The 9,496-nt window shown below is 40.5% G+C and overlaps 1 pseudogene; it reads left to right on the forward strand.

Moving 5' to 3' along the window:
• The first annotated feature begins 4,727 nt into the window (after positions 1-4,727).
• LOC111765292 (U1 spliceosomal RNA) lies at positions 4,728-4,882 on the forward strand (annotated as a pseudogene).
• Positions 4,883-9,496: the final 4,614 nt, after the last annotated feature.

A 9,496-nucleotide genomic window follows, 5' to 3' on the forward strand; every position in this document is an offset into this window, starting at 1 on the left:
CAATTTTTGCTCTTTCTTCTTTTTTGATATATGAATTTATGGCTATAAATTTTCCTCTCAGTACTGCTTTTGCTGCATCCCATAAATTTTGGTATGTTGTGTTATCATTATCATTTGATTCAAGGTAGTCATTGGTTTCTTTTGAGATTTCCTCTTTGACCCACTGTTTTTCTAATAGTGTGCTCTTTAATTTCCAAATCGTGGTGTGAAATCTGGGCTTCTGTCCCTTGCAAATTTCCAGCTTGACTCCACTGTGGTCAGAGATAATGTTTTGTATGATTTCAATCTTTCTGAATTCATTCAGCCTTTCTTTGTGGCCTAGCTTATGATTTATCTTGGAGAATGATCCATGTGCGCTTGAGAAAAATGTATACGGGAAACGGACTTTGGCCCAGTGGTTAGGGCATCCGTCTACCATATGGGAGGTCTGCGGTTCAAACCCCGGGCCTCCTTGACCCGTGTGGAGCTGGCCATGCGCAGTGCTGATGTGTGCAAGGAGTGCCGTGCCACGCAAGGGTGTCCCCGCGTGAGAGCCCCACGCGCAAGGAGTGCACCCCGTAAGGAGAGCCGCCCAGCGTGAAAAGAAAGTGCAGCCTGCCCAGGAATGGCGCCGCCCACACTTCCCGTGCCGCTGACGACAACAGAAGCGGACAAAGAAACAAGACACAGCAAATAGACACCAAGAACAGACAACCAGGGGAGGGGGGGGAAATTAAATAAAATAATAAATCTTTAAAAAAAAATAAAAAAATAAAAAGAAAAATGTATATCCTGCTGTGTTTGGGTGCAGCGATCTATATATGTCTATTAGATCCAGCTCCTCTAATATACTGTTCAGATGTTTTGTTTCTTTGGTGATTCTCTTTTGAGATGTTCTGTCCAGAGTTGATAGTGGTGTATTAAAATCCCCCACTATAATTGTAGATGTATCTATTGTTTCACTTAGTTTTTCCAGCGTTTGCCTCACGTATTTAGAGGCACCCTTGTTATGGGCATAAATATTTATGATTGTTCGATCTTCTTGACAGATTTTCCCTTTCACTAAAATGTAGTATCCTTCTTTGTCTCTCACAGTTGTTTCACATTTGAAGTCTATTTTGTCTGATCTTAATATAGCTACTCCTGCCTTTTTTTGGTTATTGTTAGCTTGTATGATTGTTTTCCAGCCATTCACTTTCAATCTCCATGCGTCTCTGGGTCTAAGATGTGTCTCTTGTAGACAGCATACGGATGGGTCATATTTCCTTATCCAATGTCCCAGTCTGAATCTTTTGAGAGGTGAGTTTAATCCGTTGACATTCAGTGTTATTACTTTCAAGGAATTATTTGTGTTAGCCATATTTTGATTGGATTTGTGTTTGTCATATTTTGTTTGTATTTTTTTTGTCTCTTTTGTTGTTGTTGTTGCTCTTATACTCTCCTCCAACTCTGCCTTTCTTGTTTTTTCCTTTCTTCCTGCAGAACTCCCTTTAGAATTTCTTGAAGGGGGGGATTCTTGTTGGTATACTCTTTCAGTTTCTGTTTGTCTGCGAATATTTTGAACTCTCCATCATGTTTGAATGCTAGTTTAGCTGGATAGAGTATTCTTGGTTGGAAATTTTTTTCCTTTATTACCTTGACTATATCATACCACTGCCTTCTTGCCTCCATGGTTTCAGATGAGAAATCAGCACTTAATCTAATTGAGCTTCCCTTGTATGTGATGGTTTTCTTTTCTCTTGCTGCTTTTAGGATTTTCTCTTTGTCTTGAGCATTGGATAATTTGACCAGTATATGTCTTGGGGTGGGCCTGTTGGGGTTTATGATTAGTGGAGTGCGCTGTGCTTCTTGGATATGCACATCTGTCTCTTTCAGTAGATTTGGGAAGTTTTCAGCCATTATTTCCTGCAACACTCCTTCCGACCCCTTTCCCTTCTCTTCACCTTCTGGAATGCGTATAATACATATGTTTGAGCATTTTGCATTGTCATTCAGGTCCCTAAGTCCTAACCAGATTTTTTCTATCTTCTTATTGACCCCTTCTACTATCTGTTTGATTTCTGATGTACTGTCTTCCACATCACTAATTCTCTGCTCTGTCTCTTCTAGTCTGCTGATATTTGCTGCAAGTGTATTTTTGATTTCTTGAACTGTGGTGTTCATTCCCATCATATCTGTTATGTTTTTGCATATGTCTGCAATTTCCCCTCCAAGTGATGTCTTCATGTTGTTAAACTCTTTCATTACTTCGTCAAATTTGTTGGTGATAAATGTTCTGAGATCTTTCATTGCTTGTGCAAAGTTTTGCTCCTCTTCATGCTTTTTGGTTTGTTGAATGGATTCAGCCATGTTTTCCTGATCACTGGTTTGGTTTGTAGATTTTTGTTGCTTTCTGGTCATCTCTTTATCTTGATGTATTTAATCAGTTCCTTATCTTCTTTTTCTACTCTTGGAGGTTAATTAGCTGTTATTTTTGCATAGGTGTTATATCTTCTTTTGTTACTTTTTCCCTTCTTATTCTAATTTCTTGTTGTTGGTTAAGTTCACTTTAAAGGAAAGTATATTAGTGTTGGGGAAAGGCAATTGTGTGAGCAAGGGAAAAGTGTATAGTAGTATAGGTGATTTATGTTAACAAAGCAAGAATATAAAATCTGGGAGGATGGAGGTTAGATTCATGTAAATTTTGTAGAGTTATAGCAGTAGGTAGAGTACTTATTATGAGGTAGATGATTGAATATGGGAGGAATGTGGTATGAGCTAAAAAGCTATTGTTTTCGTGAGAGAGGGAAAGAGAAAAGAAAGGTAATAGTTTCAAGTGTGGATAACAGACAGAAAACAAAACAAAGGTATTAGGAAATAAGACTTAGACCCTTCATGGATCGGAGAAAGGGAGGTGGGAGGTGGAATATAGGAGAGACAGTAGATGGTGGCGGATATCAAGAGGTAGGGGAAAGAGGATAGTGTAGTAGCCTAAATCAGTTCACACAGAAATGAGGCAGTGGAGGATGAGAAATCCCAGCGAATGTGAGGTGTTTCCTGCTGCACCTATTGTATAATTGAGTTAAAATAAAGTAAGTAGAATATGAGGGACAAGAGGGAAAGAGACAACAGAAAAAAAAAGAAAAAAGAAAAAAAAAAGAAAAAAAATGGGGGGGAAGGGTTGAGAGGAAGAAAGGAAAAGAGGGTGGGCAATGGGTGGGGAACAGGTAGGGGAAAGAAAAAACAAAACAAAACAAAAAAAACAGATATACACGAACCAGAATTAAAACACCCACTATACAGCACCTACCACACACACACACAAAAATCCTTAAATAACTGAGTACAAAAAAGAGTTTGGGGGATACGCTGGGGGAGAAGACTCGGGGATAATGCGGTATTAGCAATCAGGAAATTGAAAAAAGTAAAGAATGAGTCAGAATGAAAATAAAAACAAAACAAAATGAAACGATAAAGAAAAAACACCAACATTGAAGGCTAGGGCATTTAAGGACCTCAGATGGACCTCAGTGCGTGATGGATTCAGGGATGGGAAGTCTGAGATATTGAGGACTCAAGAGGTGTGAGTCTCTGTGGTTTGGGCCACCAGAGTTTAGGGAATTCAGACCTGGCAACCTCCAATCTGGTCAACAGGAAGCCTGGGAGCCCCGCAGTGTAACACAGCCCTCGGGGATCCCCTCAGCTGGGTGCCAGCCCTATGGGGGAAGTCAGATCCGCAAACTCTATATTGTGACTGAACCCTGCAATTCACTTACTAAGCTGGGCTCATTAGTACGTGTATCTTTCACTTCAGCTTTTGGACAGCTCCTGTCCTGTGATTCCAAACCACTGACACTAGATGGCGCCTCTACACCGCAGCCACTTTACTAGTACTGATCCGAAACCCGGCCTGTGACGCTGAAAACAGATTCCAAAACCGAAATTCCCAGGCTTCGCAGAGTATTCCCTAATCGGCTTCCAGGTGTGCCCCCCTCCCTTTCCGCAGCCTAAAACAATTTTCCAATTATGTCCCTTTTTTGCCTACAGCCTATTTGGGTTAGAGACCGGCTGCCGGGCTTTTGGGGGCGGGGCTTCAGGCGGAAGCTGTACTGTTTGTGCTCGCAATCCAAAGTTTCTCCCGCTTCACAACAAAACACCGTCTATCTTCCCAAATTGATCCGCAAAGGCGACCCGTCGCATCAACCCGCCAATAGCTCGCCCAGAACTCGCGAACTCCTTAGCAACTCAGAGCCATCTAAAAGTGAAGCTGCTGGGCAGGAGCGCCACTCCCCCCACCCCCAATAGGGAGGAGCCCGTGCGTGGGTCTCACCTGCGGGCAATAGAACCCAAATTATATCTACTAGACCAATCCACTCCGTTACCTTTCCACCCAATCTATGTCCAGGCACTTCTGCCCTGCAAAAATCCCGAAAAAGCCGTGCCTTGGAGAACCTGCAGCCGCGCAGTATCTTCTTATATCCTTTATTTCTTTAGTCATATTTTCTTTAAATTCTTTGAATTGATTTAGGAGAGTTGTGTGATTATCACTTATGAATTATCTTAAATCCTGTATCTCTTCAGGTCATTTGATTTCTTTGGCTGGACCATCTCTTCCTCTTTCCTAGTATGGCTTGTGATTATTTGCTGATGTCTAGCTATCTGAATATGTTGGTGAATTTACTCTGATGGTCAAATTCTCTCTTCCATATTTTTTTTCCACAGCTCTTTGTTATTTGTTTCAACTTATTCTATGTTCTTCAAATTACCCCATACTTACCTAGAAGGAGAGATAAAAAGATCATGAAGGTGGTTTTTCCCAGGGTGAGGTCTACCCATTGTACTCTGGATGTGCGATTTCTCTGAGTATGGGAAAATCTCCTGCCTAATTTGTGGTAGTGGGTGACTGCATTTGTGCTCTCACATTTTTAAAAAATCACCCAGCTTAGGTTATCAAAATCAGACCAAGGGTTCACCAATGGGGTGCAGATTTTCTCCCAGTGGTTAGGATACATAGGATACAGAGAGAAGTAGAAACTTTTTTTCCTATCCAATTTTCAGACATGTTGGCAGATGCCACTCAACACCACATATTTTCATGGAAGTGTTTCAGTCTTGGCTTTCCTGTGTCTTGGTCTATCTAGAGCTGAGATTCTTATGGGGCTTTGCTGGCCAAATTCACAAGAAGCCTCCCACCTCCCTGTCCATTTTGCCTTGAATGAGCTGAAAGGGAGGAAGAAATCTGTTCCCATCTTAGTCAGCTGCAGTGAACCAGGGGTTTTACCCTAGCTTAATATCTTTGGGGTGAGGAGGGGAGCCAGCCCAAACACTGCAGGCATTTGGTAACTGGCATTTGTTGTTTTGGGTTCTTCCTCTCTCTGTCCCTTATCCTCCTGGCACTTGTGTAGCACTGTACTGTTCTGCTGACCCCCATAGCAGTTCCCTCAGATAGCTTTTGACACTTTCTCCATTGTTTTTGTGGAGAGAATTGAGTCTTGCCTGCCTAATCTAATACCATCTTTTCACAATTCTCTCTCAGTGTAGTTTTGACTTCAATTTCCCTAATTGCTACTGATGTTGAGCAATATTTCATGTGGTTTTTTTCTTCATTTTTATTTCCTCTTTGGACAATTGTCTTTTCAAGTCTTTTGCCCATTTTTTAAATCCAGTAGTTTTTCTTTTTATTGTTGAGCTATGTGATCTCTCTATATAATAGATATTATATCCTTATTTGATATGTGATTGCCAAATATTTTCTCCCATATACTTGCCTGCCTTTTCACCCTTTTGACAAAGTCCTTTGATGTACAAAAGTGTTTAATTTTGAGAGGTCCCATTTGTCTATATTTTCCTTTTTTGCTTGTGCTTTGCATGTAAGGTTTAAGAAGCCACCACCCACCACAAGATCTTGAAGCTCTTTCTCTATAACATCTTCTAGTATTTTTTATGGTTGTTGGTTTTATATTTAGGCCCTTCATACATTTTGAGTTAATTTTTGTATAAGGTGTGAGATATGGGTCACATTTCTTTCTTTTGGATATGGCTATTAGTTTCCCAGCACCATTTATTGAATAGACTCTTCCAGTCCAGCTGGGGTGACTTGATAGGCTCATAAAAAATCCCTTGACTGTAGCTGTGAGGGCCTATTTCTGAGGTCTTTATTCAGTTCCATTGGTCAATCTGCCTGTATTTATGGTGACACAGACTTCTTTATCTCTCTTGAAGTACTACCTTGTGGATGTTTTCTTTCTTAAACATCACAAAAAGCCTGAAAATAAAATCTGTAATTCAGCCAATAAAATTCTTGAGCTGCTCTTTTTGCCAATATTTGGTATAAAAGATGATATTGACATACATGATTTCTACTCCACATGAGTCAATGACTGGGAGAGTAGATGTCACTAATAATATGGTATAATGAATGAGTATATCATATTTTGATGTTAGAAAAGTAAATTTTTGTAAGCCCAATGTAGGCACCAGTGTTGGATTTGAATAACCAAGAAAATCTTCCAAATTATTAACATCTAAGCCAGGAATTGAATGACATTATTGCTAGATTTTTTTCTTTTTAAAAGTTTAATTTTATTTGTGCTCCATAAACTCCATTCATAACATACAATCTATGGCTCTCAGCATAATCACATAACTTTGCATTCATCAACACAATGAATTTAGAACATTTTCATTACTTCAAAAAGAAGGCTACCATACTCTTTATTTCTTCTATTAATGCTCTTTAGCATTGTTAAGGTGCATTTATTACAGTTGATGAAAATATTACAAAGATGGTGGTTGAGCGAGTGCACCTGATAGTCTTTCCTGCAAAGAAGCAGCTGGGTAGTGTTAGAAATTCTTCAGGACCAGGCTGTTTTGGGACTTTGCAGGGCAGGAGGTGTCTGGACATCGATTTCATGGGAAGGTAACAGAGAAAATTCGTGTTAAAGATAAAATTGAGGCTCTCTTACACAGAGGTGGGGGCTGCGTGCCGGATGCTCCCTCCTGGGGTGGGCGGAGCTGCAGCACTGGCACCGCAGTGGCAATTCCTGGAGGCTCTGTGGTACTGGGGAATTCATAAGCCCTGAGCAGGCTATTAAGGGGCTAACAGGGCAGAAAGCCTTCGTAAACCAATTTGGTGAGACAGATGGGAGTTATTTACAAGGTGGGGAAATTTTGATTTCTGACATGAATAATAGTGCTTCTGGCTAAAGCCCCACCCCCAAGGCCAGCTCCTGATCTGCAGTGGCCTTAAATCGCTACCAGCAAAGAGATATCACCAGGAGGCTATTTTGGGGGATGGCAGGGTGGGAGGTGACTGGAAGCTGATTAGGGGAATCTTTTGCGAGGCGTGGGATTTTTGGTTTTGGACACTGATACAGCGCTTCCAGCTAGAGCCCCACCCCCTAAGCCTGGCTGTGGATCTGCAGCATCCTTAAATTGGCTGCAATATAGAGGCACCCCCAACTGGCTGTTTCGGGGGCCTGCAGGATGGGAGGTGTCCTGAAGTCAAATTGGTGATACAGCCACAGAAGAGACCCTAGTGAAAGGGGGAATTGTGGGTTTTGGACACATAGGTCAGAGTTTGTGGATGTGACCTCTCCCATAGGGCTGGCACCCAGCTGTGGGGATCCCTGAAGGCTGTGTTGCACTGTGGTGCTCCCAGGCTCCCTGTTAACTGGATTTGAGTTTGCCAGGTCTCTGTCCCTTAAACCCTGGTGGCCCACACCCCAGAGACTCACACCTCTTGAGTCTGCAATATCACAGACTTTCCATCCCTGAATCCACCATGCCCTGAGGCCCCTCTGAGGTCCTTGATTCTCCTAGCCCTCAACATTTGTGGTTTTTTTTTTTAATTTTAATTTTAATTTTTTATTTTTTATTTTTCATTGTCCTGGTTGTTAATATTGCATTATTTCCTAGTCTTTTCTCCCATTGTATCCCCCAAGGTCTTTTCTTTTCATTTATTTATGGGTTTTTTGTTGTTGCTGTTGTTGGTGTTCTATATCTTCTTTTCTTTTCCTTACTTGTTCCCCTCCCTTTTCTTTACCCACCCCCCCTTTTTCTTTCTTTCTTTCTTCTCTTTTTTTTCTCTCTTTTCTCTTGTCCCTCATTTTCTTCTTATTTTATTTTATCTTAATTATGCAATAGGTGCTGCAGGGAACACCTCACATTTGCTGGGTTTCCTCATCCTCCATTGCCTCATTTCTTTGTGAATTGATTTTGGCCACCTACACTGCCCCCTTTCCCCCACATCTTGATATCCTCCATCATCTACTGTCTCTCCTATATTCCACCTCCCTTTCTTTGATCCCCAAATTGTCTAACTCTTAACTTCTAATACCTTTGTTTTGTTTTCTATCTTTTATCCACTTGTGAAACTATTGCCTTTCTTTTCTCTTTCACTCTCTCACGAAAACACTAGCTTATTAATTCATACCATATTCCTCCCATATTCAGTTGACTACCTCATTATAGGTATTCTACTTACTGCTATAACTCTACACAACTTACATGAATCTAATATCCATCCTCCCAGATCTCATATTGTTGCTCTGTTAACATTTATTACCAATACTACTTTACACATTTTCCTTTCTTACACAATTGCCTTTCCCTGGCCCTAATACTTTCCTTCAAAGTGAACTCAGCCAGCAATAAGAAATTAGAATAAGAAGAACAAAGTGACAAATAGAAGATATAACACTTACACAAAAACAAACAGCTAATTAATCCCCAAGACTAGACAAAGAAGCTAAGGAACTGATTAAACACATCAAGATAAAATGATGACCAGACAGCAACAAAAATCTACAAACGAAACCAATAATCAGGAAAACATGGCTGAATCCAATGAACAAACTAAAAACCAGGAAGGGGAGCAGAACTTCGCACAAGTAATTAAAGATCTCAGGACATATATCACAGACAAATTTAATGAAGTAAAGGAAGAGGTTAACAATATGAAGAAAACCCTTGGAGAGGAAATTGCAGACATATGCAAAAAGATAACAGATATGATGGGAGTGAACACCACAGTTCAAGAAATAAAAAACACACAGCAAATAGCAGCAGATTAGAAGAGGCAGAGCAGAGAATTAGTGATGTGGAAGACAGTACATCAGAAATTGAACAGATAGTAGAATTCATCAATAAAAAGATAGAAAAATCCGGTTAGGACTTAGGGACATGAATGACAATGCAAAATGCACAAACATACGTATTATAGGAATCCCAGAAGGAGAACAGAAGAGAAAGGGATCAGAAGGAGTATTGCAGGAAATAATGTCTGAAAACTTCCCAAATCTACTGAAAGAGATAGATGTACATATCCAAGAAGCACAGTGCACCCCAATCATCATAAACCCCAACAGGCCCACCCCAAGACATGTACTTGTCAAATTATCCAATGCTCAAGACAAAGAGAAAATTCTAAAAGGAGCAAGAGAAAAGAAAACCATCACGTAGAAGGGAGGCTCCATAACATTAAGTGCTGATTTCTCATCTGAAACCATGGAGGCAAGAAGGCAGTGTTATGATATAG

Source organism: Dasypus novemcinctus, chromosome 26 (genome assembly GCF_030445035.2).
Source record: "Dasypus novemcinctus isolate mDasNov1 chromosome 26, mDasNov1.1.hap2, whole genome shotgun sequence".
Lineage (NCBI taxonomy): Eukaryota > Metazoa > Chordata > Mammalia > Cingulata > Dasypodidae > Dasypus > Dasypus novemcinctus.